General features: G+C 41.1%; 1 protein-coding gene across 6 annotated transcripts in view; it reads left to right on the top strand.

The window, feature by feature from the left end:
* The window catches only part of Hdac8 (histone deacetylase 8), a 207,626-nt gene that overhangs the window by 35,313 nt on the left and 148,794 nt on the right, over positions 1-23,519 (top strand). The window contains exon 5 of one of the 6 annotated variants that reach the window (XM_063280148.1): positions 1-23,519. This exon is cut by the window's left edge and continues 23,914 nt beyond it. The exons of the other annotated variants lie outside the window; for them this stretch is intronic. The gene's annotated coding sequence lies outside the window, so the exon portion shown is untranslated. 6 annotated transcript variants of the gene reach the window in all.

Below are 23,519 nucleotides of genomic sequence, written 5' to 3'. Positions count from 1 at the left end.
TATGAAAAAACATTACAAGTTCTTATATAACTGATACAACTTAACAATAAAAAGAACAATTGGAGAATATACAAAGGATTCGAATAGATGTGTCTCCAAAGAAGACAAACAAGTCACTAGTAGTGGCATATAAGATGTCCAACGTCATAAGTCATTAGAGAAATCCAAATCAAATCCACCAGATGGACCACTTCATACCCACTAGGATAGCTGTGTGGGTTTTAAAGATAAATAGAAGAAGCATTTACAGAGACATGGAGAAATTGGAACCCTCGTATATGATTGATGTGGATGTAAAATAGTCTAGGCACTTTGGAAACAGTTTGGTAGTTCTGTAAAAGTTAAATACAGATTTATCCTATGACCCAAAAGTCATGCTATCCTAAGGGGGTCTTTCCTCCCTGCCCGCTTGCTATAAAAGCATGAAAGATATATACACATGCAGAAGTTTATACACCACAGTGTTCACTGTGGCCAAAAGGTGGAAACAGTTCAACAGTTCCAATGTATATGAACTAACAAATGTGTGAGCATCATGTGCTGTATTCACACAGTGGGATCGTTTTCATGGTCATAAAAGGAATGGAGGGCAAGGAGTCAGTGGTAGAAAGCATTATAATGAGAAGTAGCTAGTCATAAAGACCCCAAATTGCATGTTCTGTTTGTATGAACTGTCTACAAGAGGTCCTTATGTCCTGGCACCCAGGGCAGGGTTGGGTACCGAAAGAGAGAGAATGTAGTGACTGCTGAAGACTGGAGCGCTCCTCAGTGCAAGATTCCTCTAAGACAGGATGTGGAGAAGCAGAAAGCTGTTTTCTAAAAGGAAGGATCAGAACTAGCTGCTTGTGGTAGGCCCATTATGTATTTTAGTGACCAGGAGTGATAATGGTTTATTTCCTAAAAAATCAACACTTTTTTTTTAATCAATGGAAGACAAGAATAGAAAAACAGAGTTTGTTGAATTCACATTTTTCTTCCTTTAGATTTATTATATGTGTATGCGTATTCTGCCTACATGTCTATATGTTTTCAGTATGCATACCTGATGCCCTCAGAAGTCAGAAAAAGAGCATTGGCTCCCTTAGAACTGTAGTTATAGATGGTCATGAGCCATCCTGTGGGTGCTCGGACAGAATCCAGGTCCTCTGCAGGAGCAGCAAGTGCTCTTAATCACAGAGTCACCTCTCCAACCTCCAAATTCACATTTTTTTCATAAAACTAATTTTGCTTGTCATCCTCATCATTGTCATTGTCGTTATTGTCCTTGTCATCATAGGCTCTCAGTATGTGGCTCAGAGTGGCCTCAAACTTGCAATACCCTTCCTGCCTTAGTCTCCTGAGTGCTAGATTGCAGGTATGTTCCATCACATGAGGCTATAAAACTGACTCTTTTTTCTTTGAATTTCTGTAATTAAAATATAACCACACCATTCACTCCAAACTAATTTTGATCACTTTTTAGTTCTCCGAACAGTCTAGACCTTGTATAATAATTCCATAACTAATACATCCTCTTTGCATTGCACGGTTTTGTATTGAGTGTACTTCACATTGCATTATAAATTTAGGCCTATCAGTTACCCTTTGCACACAAGGTCCAAGTCTAGACACTCCTGCACTCAGCCTCACAGCCCAACCTTCTCCTCCCCACCTTGCCACCTGCCCTTTCCTGCCCTGGCAAATCTTTTTACAACTCCACTGAGCTTTCCCACACTTTTCTAGAATACCCCACACACCTCTTCTGAAAGGCTGCTTCTCCTCCAAGGCAGTTTAACTGTCTCCTTCACGGTGTTTTTGGTGTTCTTCCTACTCTGTAGGCAGAATTAATTGTCTTTACTTCCTTCTCCCCCAGTGCTGAGGATAGATAGAACCACATTCTAGGCAAGTGCGCTACCACTGGGCTACATCCTAAGCTTTTAACACTTTCAATGTACGTTTATTTACACACGCACACGTGCACACGCACATGCGCACACACACACGCACACACATGCACGCACATGCATGCACACACATACATGCATGCATATAATCTTTGGTATATGTGTTTTTATTATATCATTTCTTACGGGTTTTTTTTTTATTCTCTGGCCATTGAAAGTAGAAGCTAGAAAGCACATATTCTCAGCATTCTTTGTTCGTTGACTATATCAAATATGAGCATGATCCATGATACTATCCCAGTGAGCAATCGCTAGAGCTAGCCAGCCAGACAGGTTCAACTAGCTCTCTGTGAAGAGGATGCACAAGAAAACACTCCTTGCCTCCCCCAACCCATTTGATTTTTGAGCAAAGATTTATTGAACTCCTCTGGGGATGTCTAGTATCCTGAAAAACCCAGAGATGTAATGTTGCTGCCATTAAGGATTTTAAGAGATTAGGGCTAAGACTCTCATATATACTATAACTATATAAACACACACACACACACACACAGCAGTATGTAGTAAAGGACTGCACTTTAAAGCAGCTTCTAATTGCTGCCAGATTTCTGTGGGAAGGAAGCTCTCTCTCCTGCACCACAAGCTACACAGAACCGTACTTTAGCAATTGACAGCCTTGGATGTACCCCCTATGTGGAGTTCCAGTGTGGCAACAGGAGACTTAACAGCTTTCAGCACTCAGTGGACAAGCGGTAAATGGCACTGCCACCCCCTAAGGTGGCCTAGTCGGAGAAAGTGAACCAAGGGGAAAATGAGCCAGGGTTCCTTGGAGCATTTTCAAGCTTTTAGGCTTTTTTCCACCCAGCAGGGAATTTCTGTGCCTTTATCTCTTTTTATGGAAAAAAATACCACATACTCAAAAATGTTTCTTGAATATTAGTTTCCTATTGCTACTATAACAAATTACCACCGGTTTACTGTCTTAAAACCACAGAAGTTTATTCTCACACAGTGTTAGATGGCAGTATCTGAAAAGGTACAGGCTGGCCCGCCTTCCTCCTTGGGTTATAGGGGAAAATCTGGTTCCCTGCCATGCTAGGTCCTAGAGCTATATTCTGTTCTGCAGTCTCTCTCTCTATTACCAAGCTACAGTGTAGCCTCTTTGCTGAGGTCTCTCAGTCTGCTTGTGGGCTGTGTTGAATAGCCCTCTGCCTTCCTGCTAAGGATCCTTTGGATTGAATTTAGGACCCACCTGGATAATGCAGACTAATTTCCCCATCTCAGGATCATTAACTTTATCACACACACAGAGTTCTTGCCACATACATAACACTGAAATAGAGCCCAGGGATGAAGACATGGACACCCGGGCTAGAGGGATAGTGGTAGAGCACTTGCTTAGCACATGCAAACCCTAGCTACCATCTCTAGCATCCTACATAATGCATATATGGAGACAGGGACATTTTGCGGGGACACTATGTAGCCTCCCACAGGGATATACAGGCACTGTGCTAGACCCGCACTACGCTTTTTGTATTCTCAGCTTCAGTGCTCTACTACACTGTCAATTCCCAGAACATAAAGCCCATGTTGGTTTTCCTTTCTGTGTGCCTTATATGTTCCCTTGCCTGTTGCTTATGAGAGAGACCACATAAATCATTAATGAATAGTATAAGCCAAACTTGTCACATGGTAGAATTTAAATTAACTTCAGTGAACATGCGGGGAAAGGGGTTTTGGTATCTGAATAGTTAGATGCACATTATCAGACAGCCAGTGTGCCACACATCTTGTTATTCAAGAGACAGCTGTGAGGAGGGGATACACTGAGCAACCAAGAGAGCCTGGACTGGCTAAGAGTGCGGTGGTAGATGGCTAGTGCCTCTAAGGGGCATGGATTGATGGGTGTCCCGTTTAGAAGGAATCGCACAGGTTACCTGGTATCACCATGACCACCTCCAACCCTAAGCCATTGTCTACTGTTGATGGAGAAGGAGAACCTGCCCAGTGGCAGCCAGCAGCAAAGCTAAGCAGCTCTAACCAAACCGAAGAGGTAAGGAAAGGCATGCCGGGGCTTGGCTTTAGGCAGAGATTCTGTACTTTGGGGGTACCTACAATGTGCTAGGCAGTATGTTAACGACCTAGGATTTTACCAGGCATAGGATGCTAGACATTCGTCAAGTTGAAGAGGCATATACTTACACTGAAATAATTAAGTTGTTGGGTTCATGTTATATTCTAGACAGTGATGCCAGATACCAGAATACATATAGAATACACTGGTTAGGCTTTCTTCTACATGAAGAAGTTCATAGTTAGTAAAAACTGACACATAAACTAACATGCTATCAAATGGGGCAAAGAGGCCTTTTACAGGCAGAAACAAAAGGAAAGGTTGGGTTTTTCCCCTTTCTTTTTAAAGGGCAGTAGACACGCAAAGGTAGAAGATACAAGGAAACAGGACTTGCATCAAGAGTTTAGTATGTCTGGGTCAGTGGCAGAAGATACAGCTGGAAACTCAGGGGAGGGCTGGATCCTCAAGGACCTTGTGTACTGCATTAAAGTGTTTGGACTTATCCTGCAGGCAGTGGGAAGCCAGAAAAGATCATTAAGTGGGGAAGTGACACAATCAGATTTTTCTCTGACAAAAATAACTCTGGCAGGAGTGTGGAGGATGAAATCCAGGGGTGGTGAGCCCAGAGGCCGGAAGACTGGTACAGTCAGCCAGGGGGCAGTAATGAGGAAATCTGAAGGTTGGGCTAGAAAAAGCATTAAGGAAAGTGGACTCTGAAAGGGAGGCAGTACAATCAAAACTGCCACTAAGGTTGCTGGTTTGAAAAGTGACAGAATACAGGAGGAAAAGCGTGTCACAGTGCTAATAAAGAGGACATTGTTGTTTGTGGTGTCTGCTGTTACCCATGCTGATCAAACATTTTGTTGCTATAATTAAAAAAAGTGACCAAACAACTTATCAGGAAGAGTTATTTTGGCTCACAACTTCAGAGGGTTCAACCCACAGTCCTCAGTGCCTGTGGTGAGGCAAAAATGTCATGGCAATAGAAATGTGGCAGCGGTTACTCCCCTCATGGTAGATAGGAAGTAGAGAGGGGCCCTGAACAGGTACCCCCATGTCTTCCTCCAGCTAGACCCACCATGCTAAAGTTTTTAAAACCTCCCCAAATAACACACCATGTAAGGACCAAGCATTCAGTGAGCCTGTGGAGGGGGAACTTCTAATCTAAACCATAATGTACCAGAGAGGCAGAGCGAGAGGAATCGAACAGGGACAGGGATGGCATGTGGGAACAGCAGCCCTTAAGCCAACTGATAGCACTGGACACCTAGCATGTGCTGTCCACTGGAGGAAGTCCCTGAGATCCTTGGAGTGGCAAAGGAGAAAGGACTGTGTTTGCCCTTCGGGAGCATGACTTGGGGTCAGCAAGGGCCACAGAAGTAATGCTGGAGTGCAGTAAGAGGCGCACACTGACTGGCGAGACAGCTTTGCCCCTAACCCATGTGAAAAGAGGGAGGGTTCCCAAAGCAAGGGCAAACTCTGCGGAAGCTTCAGAAAACAGGAGCTTACTGTAAGTGGAGAGGGCAGGCTATTCTACACAAAGGAGACAGCAAAAGCCACATCAGAAAGGGAGGAAGAAAGAAAAACATGCTGCCTTCTAGTAGTTTAGATTCTAAGCAGTATGGACAGTGAAAGTTTTATAGTAATGTAGGGCTATATGGAAGTATTTCATGCATATGGGAGTGTTTCCCCCTCCTACAACATACATACATTCTGGGCAAACAGGGATTTAATTGCAAAGCTCAGAACACAGTGAACCTTTGCAAGATATTTGTTGAAAGTGGAAACTAAAGTCAGCGGCCAAGATTAGAAGGCTGTAAAGTAATGCAGGAGGTAAATGACGGACATCTGACCCAGCATGGGCAGTAGAATGTATGGAGGAGGTGTTCCAATGTAGAATACAGCAAGCATTTGTCCAGTCAGTGATGATAAGTACAGTAAATGTATGTGTGCTTTAACTTATCAGAATGACAGCCAGCTGTGTCCTGGATACTTCTGGATACCAAGATACAAAGAGAAGTAAGACACACAGCCTGTTCCTAAGCAGCTCGCACCTAATGGGGCAGACAGAAGAGCCCATGAAAAGATAAATATAGGAAGTGTGAGAGCGCAGAGCCGGCCGAGCACATGTAGGAAACAGCTACTTCACATAGAGGTGTGGGGAAAGGCTTTATGGTAGTGACATCGGAGCTGTTGTCAGACATGGGAAGGGGGGTTGGTAGGCAGAAGAGGGTGCATATGATATTCCAGGATGTAGACTCACATGCAGGAATGTGGGGGTTTGAAATGGCTTGGTGAAAAGTTCAATGTGGTCCAGCTACAGGAATGAGAACTAGATTGTGTGTCATGTGCATATCCGCGTGACTGGTAGCTGATGGCAGGTGTCTCTAACCTGATGAAATGTGGACACACAGGCCTCCATTATCTCCACATCCTGCTGGTTCTAGCTCCTAAATAGTCCTTGACTCCAGTGTCTCTAGTGTCTTCTCCTGCCAGTGCCAGGCCAGGCCTTAAGAAAGGATGTGCTGTGGAAGAGTCCAAGGCCTCCTCTGGGCTTACTGGGAAAAAGTAATGAGATCTGCCATGGGTGGGCAAAAGAACCATGCCGCGTCCTGAGGTCAGAGCATAGGGTGCACACGGAGGAGGGTAAGAGCTGATGCCTTCAAGTCCACTTTTCAGCCTACTAGGATGAAGAAGGGAGCCAGGGATGCAGCCCCGCAATGGAGGGTTTGCCTGGCATGTGCGAAATTCCCCTCTGAACCAAGCACAGCAGAGCTGATCTGGCTGGAGATACTTCCTCGGTAAGTAGACAGCTTAGATAACATGCCAGTGCTACAGACGTGCGGTTTGGAAATACTGTACGTGCACATCAGACGTAGACAAATTTCTTTTCCATAGTGATTTCTACCGTGTTTAAGCTGTGGAGACTGTAAGACGTCTATCTTCAATAAAATGTTATTTGCAGAACTGTACATGGTGGTTCACCGCTCCTAGCACCGGAGGCAGAGGCAGGTAGATCTTTGAGTTCAAGGCCAGCCTAGTCTACAGAGTAAGTTCCAGGACGGCCAGGGATACACAGGGAAACCCTGTCTCAAAAACTTTTTTTTTAAAAAAAATGTCATCTGCAGAAACACATAATAGGCTAGCCTTGGCCCGTGAGCCGTGGTTTTGCCGACTACAGGAGAGATGGCGGTCAGTCACAAGATCTGCAGTTGGAATTTCAGTTCTTACGCACTAACTTCATGACCCTGAGTAAGTCATTTCTACCTTCCTGGCCCCCTTTCTTCATGTATGAGAAAGAGTTTCACGATAGTGCCTTTTTGTAGGATAACGAAACAACTGGCCTGCTGTACGTAATCCTGCTGCAGTGGATGCTCAGGAAATGTTGCTGAAGTGTTAATAGCACCATTACTATTGAGACTATTAATGTTGTTATAGACTTAATTTGAATTAAGATCAGAAGAGTGGACAAGCTCACAAAGGAAAGCGAGTCTCACAGAAGAGAAGAGAGCAGTGACAGCTAAGGTGTAAGCGACAGCTAAGGGGTTAGTAGCCGACAAAGCTTTGGAAGGAAGTATTGCCGCAGTACTTCAGAGGGACAGGAAGTTGCAGTGTAGGGGATCTAGGGAAAGGAACTGATTAACAGAGGGGTAAAAGACAAAGGTCTTTTATAGTTATGAAGCAGGCCAAGAAAAGACAGCTATCCAAAGACCTATGCACGGCCTGTAAATGGGGAAAGAGGTGCAGTTTCCCTAACAGTCGAGCAAAGATGTGAAATTTAAGCCATGCATTTTTGGCATGCCACAGTGTTATGCCATTGGTGCCAGTGCAAATGTAAATTCCATGGCCTTCCCAGAGGACAGTTTAGCAATATGTATTAGAATGAAAAATAAGAGATTCTATGAGACATCAGTCTTTTGAGAATTACTAATCCTAAAGGATATAGACAATTATACAGATGTGTTTTAGAGACATGTAATAACATTGCCCTGAGCATTGTGACGGCAAAAGTGATCTAAAGTAGTCAACATAGAATTGTTTCCGGCTCATAACTACAACAGAGCACTATACAGCCATTAAAAGGATGACACGGCTCTGAACTCAGACATGGACATACTGTGGAAAGGTTATAAAATAGTTTCCTAGCAAACATGTTTTGCTGATTTGTCATCTGAGTGGTGAGACTTCAGAGAAATGCATTTATTGTTACAAGTGCAAAGGGTTGAGTATTTTTTCCTGTGCATGTTGTTACTTTACAGAAACAGTAACAAGTGCTATGATGTCAAAGCAGCTTCCAGAAAAAGGTGAAACTCCAATATATAACAGTTGCCATTTGGGGTGTTTTAAATATTCCCAAGGGCATACAGAGATTCTTTAATATTCAAGGACCAGCCATCATTAGCCAGTCCTGGCACACCAGAGAAAGAACTCCTAGATATTTGCTAGTGTCAGATGTTACTCAAGTGACGTAAAGATGGAAACCACCTGACACTGGGGACTCAGAGAACAGGAGTCCCAGTAGGACAGTGGCAGGAGACCTCAGAAACAAGCCAGCAGAATGAAAGATATTATGTAGCAAACTGAAGGAAGGAAATGCGGAGTTGCTTGTGGGCAATATGGAATCAAGAGAAGTTTAATTTGCATGGAGGGATAGGAGGTGGGGGTGGAGAAATACCAACAGAAGCTGGTTGTGGGGGCACGTGCCTGTGATGGAGGAACCTGGGAGGCAGAGGCAAGAGGACCAGAATTCCAGGCTATGCACTGCTGTATAGCAGCTCTGACACTAGCCTGGCCTACATGAGACTGTTTCAAATCTACATAGAAACAAGTAAATACTTGAGAAAGCTTTAGTGCCCATGATGTGTATACCAGAATATTCTCTTTTTATTCTTAAATTTACATTTACTGGGGGGGGGCGTGTACACTTGCAAGTCAGTTCTCTACTTCAACTTGTGAATTCTGGAATGGAACTCAGGTCATCAATCTTGGTAGCCAGCACCTTTAGTTGCCGAGCCATTTTGCCAGCCCCCATGAGTCTCATTGAGACAATTCATTCTTAGTGTGGATGTTATCTTTTCCGTTTTTGTATGAATATTGTTATAAATCTCTTTGGATGTATCTGAAACTGGAGGCTCAGGCTTTTGTGAAGCAAGATGTGTAGCTTCACCCTTGATCAGGTGAGAAGGGGAGAAAGTTTACCACTGGAAGAGTGACAGTGAGGACTGGGAAGGGTCTACCAGATTTGGCAGTTAGAAGATTGCTGGCATAGTTTTGGGAGTATACAAAGAACAGACTGCGGGGCAAGTGAATGATGAGGAAATGAAGGTGGGCTGGTGGAGGGAAGAACAGGAGAGGCAAGAGAAGAGGAACCTAATAAAATACAAGGCAGGCCACGGAGAGAGCCCCATCAAGCCAGTTCCTCTGTGTTCTATACTGCTCATTGCTTTTGCTTTTTTTGTTTTGTTTTGTTTTGTTTGTTTTGTTTTTCTTTTGGATCTTTGCTTCTTCAAGAGAATAAAGTTGCCACAGTTCTCCAGCTCTGGGCCTGGCTCTATCTCTCAAGAGCCCTGGTTCCCTTCAGTAGAGAATGGTGTGTCAGGACCACAGTCTGGACACTAATGATGGTCACTGCTCCTTTCACATGCTACTTTTAGGCCATTACTATAGACTAACCTAGAAAGTATATGCATGTATGGATATATGTATTTATATAAGAAGCGTATAATTAATTAGATAGACATAGATTGTGCTTATAGAAAATCAATTACAGTAGTTTTTATTTTTGTCTATTGTGATATTCTGAAAGAAAGATCTTTCTAGCAAAACACTGGCTAATAAATGTGTGATGAAGATAGAATAGAAAATCGCTATTTTTCAGATCTTTCCCTGTATAATAATTGATTCTGCCAAAGATCATTGTGTGGGTGCTAAAACCACTGAGGAAAAAGTTCTTCAGTCTCAAAGTATTACCCTACAGATTCCATACTAATTATAGAGGGGGTCATGCACATTTACAATGGGAAAAGCATTGTTAATAGCAGACCAGCTGATATAATGCCTCCTGGTATGATGTAACAAAAAGCACACAGCACCACTTTCCTTTCCCAAATGTTTACCCTGAATCTAACTATGAAGAAAGAAGTAGAGAAAGGGCATCCCCTATGCAGTTGGGCCTGCACCACACAAAGCTACCGTCATGAAAAGCAAAAGAAGGTTGAGTAAGGGTTCTGGATTTTATTTTATGTGCATAAGGGTTTTGTGCACAACTGGTGTTCTTGGAGATTAAAGAGAATGCCAGATCCACTGGAACTGGAGTCTGCGTGGTTGTAGTATGCTGTGCAGGTGCTAGGAACCAAATCTAGGTCCTCTGCAAGAGTAACTGGTGCTGTTAACTGCTGAGCTGTCTCTGCAGCTCACGTGTTCTAGATTATAGAAACTGGGAGTTCTAATCAAATGCAGTTGTCAACTTGGAGAGACACAACTAATAAAGAAGGATACTTTACAATAACTGGAGGAGTTTAGAAACGGAAAAGATAGTATTGTTGAATTAACATTCATTTTCTTAGGTGTGATCATCCTTTTTTCTAAGGGGTGTATAATAAAGTACTAAGGCATACTATATTTGTGGTTCTAATAATTCTGCAAAAACAGGAGGTGTGGGTAGGAATTAGTACTAATTAGTGAATGTAAGAAAATGTGCATGACTACCTATGGTTTTTTTCTCTTAAATCTTCTCTAGATTTCATCATTTAAAATAAATCTATTTTTAATGGTTATTGTTAAGATCTAGGAAAATGTATGGCAGTATCTTACAAATGCTACTAAGAGAAGTGCTAAAAAGATGAAATTAGACCTTTACCCCAAACTACATACAAACATGAGCGAAACCTAAATGTAAGAACTAAACCTTTAAAACTTTGTTTTTGTTTTTGAGACAGCGCCTTCCTATGTAGCCCTGGCTAGTTTGGAACTCTGTACATAAACTAGGTTGGCCACAAACTCAGAGACTAGCCTGCCCCTCCCTGCTACTCTCATAAAGGTATGATCTAAACTAAAACTTCTAATAGAAAGCACAGGAAACAACCATTGAGACATCAGTTAGCGAGATTTCTAAGGCCTAAAAGCCAAAGTATGATCTATAAAAACTGATAAATTGAACTACATCAGAATTTAAATATTATACTTCAAAAGGCACCATTGTGAAGATGAAAAGATAAGCCACAGACTGAGGAAATATCTACAAACCATATAACCAGTAAAGCTCTCCTGCCTAGAATACACAAAAGAACTGTTAAGGCTGCAGTTCTAAAGTAACCTAATTTACAAATGACAACAATATTTGAGTAGATATTTTAAATAGATGAGAAGATGCTCTGTCATTAACATTTAGGAGAATAGAGATCAAACCCACCATGGCATAGCACTTCTTCTTCTCCAGAATGGCTGTAGTAAAAAGAATGCCCCCAAGAAGTTGGTGAGGACGCTGAACATCTTTTGGTATCAGTGATCGCTCATAGGAATATAGAATGGTATAGGCATTTTGGAAAACAGTTTGATGTGTTTTTAAGAAGGCATTTACAAATGTATCATCTGTCCCAGCATTCCTCTCCCAGGAAATTCTCTCAGTAGAAACAAAGAGTACATGTGTACAAAGATTTGCTCATGAATGTTCTCAGCAGCTCTCTTCATTGCAGTCAAAAAGTTGAAGTCACATGTGTGTTAACTAGCACCTAAACAAGGGGTAGTTTGTCTGTACAACGCACTATTTCCCAGGGATTAAAAAATTGATGCACATGGATAAATGTCGACACCATCAAGACAAGTAGATACACTCTTAGGTATTTACAAATGAGTTGAAAACTTGTATCTATACACAACCTACTCCCAAATATTACTGCATCTTTAATCATAATCATCTGAATCTAGGGGCTGGAGCGATGGCTCCATGGTCAAGAGCACTGGCTACTCTTGCAGAAGACCTGGGTTTGGTTTCCAGCACCCATATGACAGTTTACAAAACCATTTGTCGCTCCAGTTACAGGAAACCCCACAACCTCTTTTGGCTTCTTTGGGTACTAGGCACACCCATGGTGCATATACAAACATGCAGACAAAATATTCATATACATAAAATAAAAGTAAGTGGGGCTGGAGAGATGGCTCATCAGTTAAGGGCACTGACTGCTCCTCCAGAGGTCCTGAGTTCAAATCCCAGCAACCACATGGTGGCTCACAACCATCTGTAATGGGATCTGATGCCCTCTTCTGGTGTGTCTGAAGAGAGTGATGGTGTACTCACATACATTAAAATAAACAAAATTAAAAAACAAACCAAAAAAAACCAAACTAAAAGTAAGTGAATCTTAGCCAGGTGTAATGCCACATACCTGTTATCCTAGCACTTAGGGGGCAGAGGCAATTTGATCACTGTGAGTTTAAAGCTCAGCTGAGTAGGTAAACACACCGTATTCTATCCATCCAATGGAAAAATCATTCAGCAACTTAAAATGAAGTATTAAACCATGAAAAAACCATGGCAAAACCTTAAATACACACTGTTAAACAAATAAACACTACCTGAAAGGCTATATTTGGTATGATGCCTACTCTTTGACATTCTAGGAAAGGTGAAAGTATAAAGACTGTTAAAAAGATTAGCGGTTGCCAAGGACTCAGAGGAGAGGTGACAGAGGCGAGGAGGATGAGCAGATGGTACACAGGGCTTTCTAAAGCACTGCAACTATTCTATAGACTTAGTGTCAGGAAGCATATGGCATCATGTGTTTCCGAAAACTTCAAGAGCCTGGTACCAAGCATGAACCCTAATGCAAACTGTGGACTTCACTTAATAATAGCATCAATATTTCAATAAATGGGACCATGTTAATGAAAGATGTTAGTAAGATTGTAGTCTCACAGTGGGAAAGAGGTGGCTATGTCATCTCCAATCTATCTTCTTGGGGTTTGGGGCTGGTTTTGTTTGTGTGTTTTTTCTTCTGTTTTGTAAGTCTAAGACTATTTTTTAAAATACTCATAATTAAAAATACATATGGCAAGCAAAGGAGGCCAATTAGGAAAGACCAGATTGTCTATAATTGTATTTATAGGAAATGGACAGAAAAGCAAATCTATAGAGAAAGAAAATAGAGTGGAGCTTTGCAGAGTCTGTGAATAGGAACAGGGATTAGCTGTTGACAGGCATGAGGGATCTTATGGGAGAGATGAAAATGGTGTAAACTACCTCATAATGATGATTGCACAGCTTAGTAAATGTATTAAAAACCATTGTGACTTCATATTACTAAACTTTATGGTTCTGAATAGTATTTTTCCAATTCCACATGGTCCCTGTCATGATTCCAGCTTTTTTTTTTTTGACAAGCCCCCATGTAACAGCCTAACTGAAGCTGACCTTAAGGAATCCTCTGCCACCATCTTCCAAGTGCTAGAATTACAGATGTATGCCACCATACCTGGCCACTTGGCTTTTTGAACAACTTGACAAACTGATTTTAAAATTCATAATGGAGTATCAGAAACCTATGACAACAAAGCGCACTTGAAAAAGAACAAGTTTGAAGTGGTGGTACTGGCCTAGGAACAGAAGTGCAAAAGGAGGCCATGGAATTAAGTGGATAGAATTTAAAATTAAGAATCAGAAGTTAGAACATTTGCCTAACATGAATGAAACCCTAGGTTCAATCCCAAGTACTAAAAAAAAGGCTCAGAAGTGTACCTATACATTTATAATAATTAATTTTTAACAATAAAATATTAAAACATTGATAAAAAGACATAAAAACAAAACAGTCATACACAACTAAAATATGGGTATTAGCCAAGTGAAGTCCATGGTAAAGACCAGCAATTCCAGCACTTGAGAGACAAACAGGAGGATTAGGAACTCAAGGGCAGTCTGGATTATGAGCAAGATTCTATCTCCAAAATCAATTAAAATAAAATGAAATAAAATAGTAAAACATGGGCAAGCATTTGAATAGATGTTTTTCTTCCCAAGGAAAAGACATAAATGGCCAATAAACACTTGAAAAATGTTCAACATCATTAGTCATTAAGCAAATGCAAATTAAAACCACAGTGAGGTCCCTCTTCACACCCACTGGGATGTTCGATTCAAAGACATAATAACAAGTGTAGGTGAGGACATGGAGAAGTCAGAATGATTGTGTCCTGCTGGCCAGACTGTAAAATGGTGCAGCCACTTCAGAAAGTGTGTGGTAGTCCTCAAAGGCATATGTGTAAGTGCAGATGCATGCCACCATCCCCTTGACATTTGTAAGAGCAAAAGGAAGGCCATTGTGGCTGGAGTGAGTAGCAAGGACAGTGGTACAAGGCTAGAGAAATCGCCAGGAATCATTGCATGCAAAGACTTTAGGTCATGGCCGTGCTTTGGATTTTACTCTAGATGTGATGGGAATTTTGAACAGGGGCCTCGGACCTTGGTAAGTTCATAATAGGCATTGTATGGAGCAGGGCAATTTGGGAGAAGTCAGAGAATTCCTGGGCACCCTTGAAGGTGTACTCATTGAGGGAGCCCTAACTGTTTGATGGTTGTATGTCTACAGTTGAATATTGTTTGCTTTCCAGTGTCACATGGTCATTTTAGCTTTGGAACTTGGGGGCAGTAGGCAGCTGCATTTAAGAAAATGGGCTAGGGTAGGTAGGCAAAGTAGCTCAAAAGCGTACAGGTGGGCTCTTGCAAGGAAATATAGTAGAATGGGAGAACTCCTTTCTGCATTTTGCTATCTCTTCCTGTTAGCAATTAGAAGCGTTTAATTGAATGAAAAAGGACCTTTAGTCAAGAGGGCTGATGTGAGCTCTCAGTGACTGAGACACCAGGGTAAAGTGTCAAAGCTGACAACTCCAAGTAAGGTAAAGAAACCCTTCTGGTAGCTTGCTTTGCTTAGTCAAACTCCTCCTCCGTTGTCAGCAACAGTTCTGTCTTCCCAATTCCCTGCCTCACCTAGTTCTTTGTGGTGCACTTGAGTCCATTTTACCCTATACGGAAAACATACACAGTGACCCTGTGTACACAGAGGCCAGCTTCCTTCTGAGCCTGCCCTTCCTCTACACAAATCCCTCCAGGAGCTTTTTGTCTCCCCGGGAAGTCCAGACGTCTTGCTGCCCCCAGGCACCATTGATTTGGTCCTGCATACCTCTTGTGGCAGTGTGCTCTCCTGTGTTTCCTGAGCCACACTGGCTGTGGTCTTTAACTGCCTCCACAGCCCAGGAAGGTTCTCACTTTTTCTGCCTCAGTGCTCCTGCAGCCTCAGTCCCCCTGATGGAGAGGCTTCCCCATCTGAAAGTGGCTAGTTGTTTTTAGGATTGTTTCATGTCTTGGTTCTGGGGCCACCTACACAGAGCTTTCCCTCACCAAACTCTTCTTACTCCATCATGGTTCTGTATTATTTTTCTAACCAATGTCCTGTTTTCTTGTTATTGGTCTAACCTATTTACCATCTGTTCCACATTTCTCTTATACGATGAGATCCTTGAGAATAGGGTATTAATGTGTCCAGTTCATCATTATTCTCAGAACACAGATTTGTGTGTTGAGAAAGGAAGCAAGGGGAAGGCTTCTTTTGTTTCTCTCCTTAGTCCCTACTGTTAAGTAAGCCCAAATTTCCCTCAAAATTACCCTTCAAATTGTATATATACAATGAAATACAAGCAAGTCATAAAAGAAGGAAATTCTGTTATCCATAATGAACAAAGATGAGTTTACAAACATTAGCCATTCACAGAAAGACAAAAAGCAAATACCACATGATCTAATTTAAATGCAAGAATCTAGGTTACAGTGAGGCTCACCGATAGTGTCCTGAGGCCCCGAGCTCAATGCCCACTGCACGAAAAGATGCTTAGACTCCAAGTCAACCTAACAGAAATGGAAAGTAGAATGTGGCTTACCAAGGGATCAGGGAGGTGTTGGTTAAGGGACAAGAAGCTATAGTTTCTCCAAGGTGAAGTGCCGAGATCTAATGGGTAGCACATTGACTACAATTATTAATTCATTGTATCTACATTTTCTTAGAGCACATCTTAATTGTTCTCACACAAAATAATCACTTCAAATGATAGGTCTGTTATTTAAATTAATTTTGGTGATTATATCACAATGTATATATGTTTCAAGCCATCAAATTGTACATAATTAAAAAAAACAAAAAAAATCCTAATCCTTCTATGGGTAGAATAAAATCCTGATTTTCAGATTGGTCACGAGGATTGAGGATGGTCATATTTCAGAGTCAAATATAGCTTCAGGTCACCTGTTCTACTCTGTCCCATAAATCAAACCCTTTCCCACAGCATCCATTACCAGCATTCTTTGAAGGTGCCTCCGAAGCACTTGTAGAAAGTAAGAGATGGTTAAATAAATAGGGTTCTGGACCCCCACTGACTTCTCGCCTGCCTTCCTACTTTAGGTACAACACCGATGATGTTTCCTTTCCTGTTTTGTGTATATGTCTGTTCATACATGTGTACAAATATGCTACCATGGAAGTGGTGGCAGGAGGTCAATCTTAGGTATCTTTTTACAGTGTACTTTGAGATCTTATTGCTTGAGAGGTCACTCACTGAAGCTGGAGCTCAGTGATTGGCTAGACTTGCTAGCTATCAAGCACTGCCTCTTCAGTGCTGGAATTGTAGTCATGGGCTGTATTGCAACTAGCTCTTTCCATAGGTGCTGGCAATCCAAACTTAGGCCCTCCTCCTTCTACAGCAAAGGTTTTACTGACTGAACAATAAGCCATACCCCTAGCCCTTGGTCTGTGCTCTTTTGCACGCTGGAATCCCACATCAAACATTTTTTTCTGAAATAGTTATATTTTTATTCACTGCTTTTTAAAAAAAGATTTGTTTTTATTTTTGACTGTGTATGTGCATGTATTATGTCTGTGCGTGGGTATGAGTGCACATGCCCACTGGAGCCAGAGATGTCAGATCTCTGGAGTTGGAATTACATGTGGTTGTGAGATACCCAACATGGGTGCTAGGAATTAGAGCCATCTTTTCAGCCCCAGGCATATGGATTTTGAGGTCGGACCTCACGGTGTAGTTTAGGCTAGCCTTGAACTTGCTCTGTAGCTGTGGTCGAGCTCTAACTCAAGTTCCTACTGCTTCTGCTTCCTAGTGCTGGAAGGATAGGTGTATTCCAGCACACCTGCATTTGTACTCCTTATTTTTTTATATCTTCATCATCAACACAGGAAGACGATGTCACTAACAGCACTCGCCTCTTATACATACCTAGTACGCCTGTCGCGGCAGGCACTAATGTACCAGGAAGTGGTACTTCTGAGTTGAAAGCTTGTTTGTGTGTTTCAAGCAGCACTGCTAAGTTGAAGCAACTGATGAGTTCATAGATCTAGCTTGATACTGCACAACAAGCTGTTGTGTGATGGTGTCCAGAGGTTCATGCTGTGCTGCAGGGCAGGGAAGCCGCTCCAGTCTGGCTTTCCAGCATAACACCCACCCGCCTGAGTTGTTTAACATTTATGAATCACCTTTTCAGCTCCAACATTAAAACTCACCAGAGTAGCATCCACATGTTCCCAGGTTATTCAAGTCACTTTAATTTTAAGCGTGACTACCAAACAGCACAGGTACGAATAATTTATTTGTAACTCATATTGAATTAAATGTGTCCTATTCTTCTACAACTGTTAAGGGCTTATGACATGGCTTTAGACCCAGGGCAAGCTTCTACGTAAATCCCCACTTTGTTTCTGTTTATTTGTTGTAGGAGGTGGACATTTGAGCGGTGAGTCATAGCTCCTTAAAATTTCCTAATTTGGACACCGACCAGTCCATTTTTTAATGATCTGTTTGAGCATCCTCCTGGTTGACCACATTTGTACATTTGGAGGCTTTTTTCTCCTTTATTCAAAGAAAACAAAATAAAACATTTTCAAATTCTAATAATTTAGATTCTAATAGATTTTTTGAAAGTAAGACCCATTTGTCTCAGAATCTATCAAGTGCCCAAGTACTGTTCTAGGTAATGAAGGTAGACACAGTCCTTCCTCTGAACCAGAGATGGGTACAGGAAGTAACACTCGTAATCAGGTTTGAGAGGTACTGTGGTAGATACTCCAGTAGGGTCTTGAACCAGGTATCAAAAATGGAGGAAGATCAATTTCCTTTACCTAAGAAAAGAATGTGGAACTTCTAGGATGTCAGCATAGCCAGGTCTTAAAGAATGAGTTGGAGGTTCTCAGACAATATAGCAGTTGTTCTGCAAGTCTGAGACTATGTATGTATAAAAACTCAGAGCCATGCAGAGAAGAGTAGGTGTGGTTAAAGTTTGCAATAGTGACAGCAGAGGCCCCCTTGAGAAGTAGACCTACGCAAAATTATGACAGGCTTCATACTATAGGACCTACTGAGGGGCTTTTAAGAAGGACAGTCACATTGCCAGACCCATGTGTAAGAAGTTCTAACACACAGTGTAAAATGTGTGAGCAGGGAACATAGGGGAAAGAGTACAGGACGGCTTGAGGCTTTGCAGCCTTAGGCCAATTCTTTAAGTGCTAAGGTGCATAAATCATCTTGGTTTTCAATTGTAGAAGAGGAATAGCCTTTTCCTCCCTTCCTTCAGTGGGAGCTAATGAGAATACATGAGACCACAAGTCCACAGAGACCCTTAGAACGGAGTTCCCAGGTTAGGACCGGATGCTAAGAGGCTAAGAAAGCCAACCATTCCATATAGTTGAATTCTTATTAAATATGTGTATATGTGCATATATGTAGATAAGCACTGTCATCCAGCTCAACTGCAAACATTTCAAGGCAAGATCCAGGCCATCATGTGTTGTTTACAACCCCAGGACATAGAAGGAGTCCTCAGCATCTACCTCGAGTTTATTGCATACACTGTCCACTCTTAGGCCTGAGACTGAGAAATCCTGAGATATACTTTTGGGGACCAGTGGTTCATTCTCTAGAAGTAGCCAAAAAGATTTCAAGCCTTGTTTGAGTACCAGGCAAAGCCCCTGACTTTCTGTCTTTAGCATGATACCTTTCTTTAATATGAGGCTATGCAAGGAAATTCTTTAATGATTAAATGGAACTAAATTGCCACTATCTGTATATGAAAGATGACAGGTAGAACTTATGTCAAATATTATGAGTATCCTTCCGAAATTTACATATTTATTCTCAGAAAACTTATAGAACGAGCATTCCTAAGTTTTAGGTTAGTCTTAGGAAATATACGGTCAGTGGCGGAGTATTTACATCGCATGCACAAAGACCCAGTCAATAGCCAGTATAACAAAAAGGGAAGGTGCAGGTTTCAGAACATTTTTGGATTTGAGATTTTTTTTTTTTTTTAGGATTAGGAATGCTTAACTGGTAGTCTTTAAAATATCCTCAAATCTGAAAAGCATCCTAAATCTGAAACACTTCTGTTCCAAGCATTTTGGACAAGGGATCTGTGTTCCATTTAGATCTAGTATTGTAATCAACATAGATATAAAAGACCCTACATATTTTTAAACCAAGTTTTGAACAACTTTGGTGATCCTTGACCAAACTTTGAGGAAGAGAATAGTCCTATGAGCAAAAGGATATTTGAGGAGCTTCCATATGTTTTTCTTGTATGTCAGAGATTACCCTCAATTTGCATCAACCACAGCATTCATTGCATTTTTAAAGCAAGTGCTTTTTTTCTCCCTTGACTCGGCAGAGGTTGGGATCAGTTAACGGAACACAATGGTATTTCCTCCTATCCACACCTAATAGAAACTCCAGCCAATTTAATTCGGTCTCTTACGTAGGTTGGGGATGCAAGCACATAAAGTCTTTGGCTCTTGAGACACTCATCTTGTGTGCCAGGACCAGGTGCAGAAATACAAATGCATATGCATTGAGCCTGGGGCAGCTGCTGCTTCGCCAGCGCGTTTTGTGTTTTCTCTAACTAGAAAGGTTAACAGGCACAATTTCCGTCAATTACAACAAAATTGTTGTTTAATTCCTCCATCCAGCATTCATAGCGAAGCCACTGAGTTTCTCAGTTCATTAAATGAGTTTAAGATAAAAATTGATGGCTAGTGAGATGGTCAGTGCATTAAAGCCCTTGCTGTAAAGCCTGACGACCTGAGTTCAATCTCTGAGACCCACGTAGGAGGAGAGAACTGACTCCCACAAGTTGTCCTCTGACTCCACACACATGCACCCCCAACAGCAAATAAATAAATGTAATAAAATGATGAGGTAAAGTAAAAATTGAGAGCTGGGAAGATAGCCTCAGTTAGTAAAGTACTTACCTCACGAAATTGAGGAGCTGAACATTTCTGCTTTAGTAATAAGCACGGGAGAATCGTGTGACTTAATCTTCCTGCTTCTCTCACCGAGAGTTAGTTATATGGCGTTTTAGCCTCCTGGACTCCTTTGGGCCAAGATCATTACAGGTGGACACCGTTGACTCTGACCTTGGATATACATTGAGGTGCATCTTAGGAAATGTCTTTGGAACGCTGTAGGAATTCTTTCCTGCTTCTTTCTCTTTAAGAAAAAAAAAGCAAAATACATAAAAGAAAATTTCACCAGCCAAGTAAAGACTTTGGATTTGCTAGTCTACATTTAATGAATAAAAACATGTTTTAGAGCAGGAAAATTCTATTTGCTATCTGAGGAAAATGTCCAAAAGAAGCTTAGAGCCAGAAAAATAAGACCTTCTGTATCCAGTGGAAACAACCAGTGAATTTAGTTCATCGTGACCCATCTACTCAATTTATTCCCTGGCCCAATTAATCTTATGGCAATTTGCAAGGGCCCACTTACCACAGTGACTGTTCTGTGGTACAAATGTTAAAATTATTTTTATGAAGTATCTAAGCTTGTGTGTAGTAACTAGGACTGTTTACATGTTTTTCATCCATTTGTATTGGATGGTCTAATTACCCAAAGGGAAATATGGACCAATTTTAAAAAGAGCACATCTCATCATAATGGATTCACATTTTTCTTGATATATTTCAGGCAAATATTACCTCCTCTCTAGTCTCCTAAGCCTTCATTTGTCTTTAGTAGTGACTGCCTGCCATGCCAAATGGTATAGAAAGGGGGAAATTGCAGAGAATGCTGCTGCTGTCATATTTCTTTTATTTCCTGGGTCACATTTTCAGTCGTTTTGTCATACATGTAATGAATTTGTTTGTATTCATGAGTAGGGCCCTCTTGACCTAATCATTTGTCACACATATTCCTGTATAAATTTAGATGTGAAGACTCTAGATCAGGAGCTCAATTCAGTTTATAGAGGCGAAGATCACATGGGAGTTTATATGAATCTGGCCTGGGTCATTTACCTGCCTTTGGGGGAGAATCTCAACAACTCATTTATCTCAAATCCAAGTAACCTGATGAAAAGCTAAAGAGATCAAAGTATGGTGGGAGGAACAGGAGAAACCTTCAAGTTTAGGTTGCTGCTGAAAGATCAGATGTTGCCCATTGCAGCAGTCAAAACTCTCTAATTCCAAACAGCAGAAAATGGCCAAGGGGACAGAGAAAACCACACAAAAACTAGTAAAGTATTAATGGGAAAGACAAGCAACATCTTGGGGAATCATAGGAAACAGATGAACTTGACCTACATTAACAAGACTAAAATGGTGAAAGGAAAGTAGATATAAGGGGAAAGTAGTAGAATCACAAGCAAGGAAAGGAGTGAGAGCCGAGAAAGAAAGACACCCAAACTGTTTATTGTTATGACTGCATGTAGGACAAAGATGCAGACTAACTGAAGTGCAAAGTTTCTTCATGGCCTCTTCACCCAGCTCCTAGCAGCCATCACTCTGCTCTGCTGCTAAAATGATGCCCATCTTCTTTTCATGATATAAGTGGTATCGTATAGTGGTAGTTCTTTGACTTCTAGTTTATTTCACCAACTATAATGTCCTATAAGTTCATCCACATTGTTGTAAATGGCAGTATTTCCTGCTTAAATCCTAAATAACACCGTTCTTATATGTATACTGCATTGTCTTTAAACACTTATCCTCGTACAGATGTAGTGTCCTACAAAACACCTACAGATAACAATAACATTGTACGCTTGGAAAGTTTGCTATGAAGATAGATCTTAAGTATTCTTATCATAAATAATAACAAAGACAAAGATAGGAAATGTTAGAGGGTTACAGCATGGATTCTGGTTGTTTTTCAAATGTATACTTATTTCCAAACTCACCAAATTAGCAGTGAAACATATGCATTACATGTCTTTGTACATCAAACGTCATCCAATTTCAGTTAGAGTTCAGTCTCTTCCTAGCTAATGACCTTGGACAAGCTACTTCATTTCTCTGTGTTTTACTTTCTTCATTCGTGCAGCAGAAGTAATAATAGTACCTACCTCACATAGCTGTTGTGAGAATTGATTGAGTCAACACTATTGAAAGCGTTTAGTACAGTTCTTGGCACAGGCTAGCACTCAATAAATGTTGGCTGATATTTTTGTTGTATACCATCAGAGCCAAACTGTATTTTCAGCTAATTCCAAAATAGCTCTAATGAAAGCAAAGAATGTTAAGCTGTATGCTAACACTAAAAGAAAAAAAACGGACATATAACCTTTTAAGAAAAGTCCAAGTGAGAAAACATAGCTAGAAGTCTATAGTGCTAATGCTGGATTATTACCTATGTAAAAGTTTGCTAACACAGTATTCACGATGATAGATTGCATCAAGACAATTTTGGCAATTTTAATTAAATTATAAGTGAAATCCTTTGATTCAGGGATTACTCATCTAATGTCTTTGAACTTATTTGCACATAATCAAAATGGCATATTTGAGATTCTCTGTTGCAGAATACTTGTAAACATGATGTATTGGGAATAATCTAAATGTCCGTCAGTAGATACCAGCATTGAAAATTTTATAGGCTGGGGATTTAGTTCAGTGGTAGAGCGCTTATCTAGGAAGCACAAGGCCCTGGGTTCGGTCCCCAGCTCCGAAAAAAAGAACCAAAAAAAAAAAAAAAAAAGAAAATTTTATAAAAGATTGATGTGGAATTCTTACCAATAACAATGAATTGATAGGACATTGCTGGTATGTTCCTTTGCCTGAATGAGATAGCCACCTGCCGTATTACCTCAAAGTCTTCATGTCATGACCAAGTGTCCCTGACCTTTTTAGTTTGATGGTTTTTTGTTTTTTGTTTTGTTATATTTTGAGACATAGTCTATTTAGCCCTGGCTGTCCTAGAACTCACTCTGTAGACCAGGCTAGACTTGAACTCACAGAGATCTACCTGCCTCTTATTCCCCAGTGCTGGGATTAAAAACATAAGCTACTACACCTGGATGCCCCTAACCTTTAATGGGCATAAAACACAGCAAATAAAATTATCTGCGTGTTATGCTTTTTTGTTAAGGATCAAATTTGTGAGTCACAGCTCATCAAGGCATTTAAGAAAGAAGGTGGTGCTCTGCCTTTTGGGGTGTGTGTGTGTGTGTGTGTGTGTGTGTGAGAGAGAGAGAGAGAGAGAGAGAGAGAGAGAGAGAGAGAGAGAGAGAGAGAGAGAGA

Source organism: Rattus norvegicus, chromosome X, assembly GCF_036323735.1.
Source record: "Rattus norvegicus strain BN/NHsdMcwi chromosome X, GRCr8, whole genome shotgun sequence".
Taxonomy (NCBI): domain Eukaryota; kingdom Metazoa; phylum Chordata; class Mammalia; order Rodentia; family Muridae; genus Rattus; species Rattus norvegicus.
Note: the sequence above shows the minus strand (reverse complement) of the source record. Positions and strands in the feature narration are given on the sequence as shown.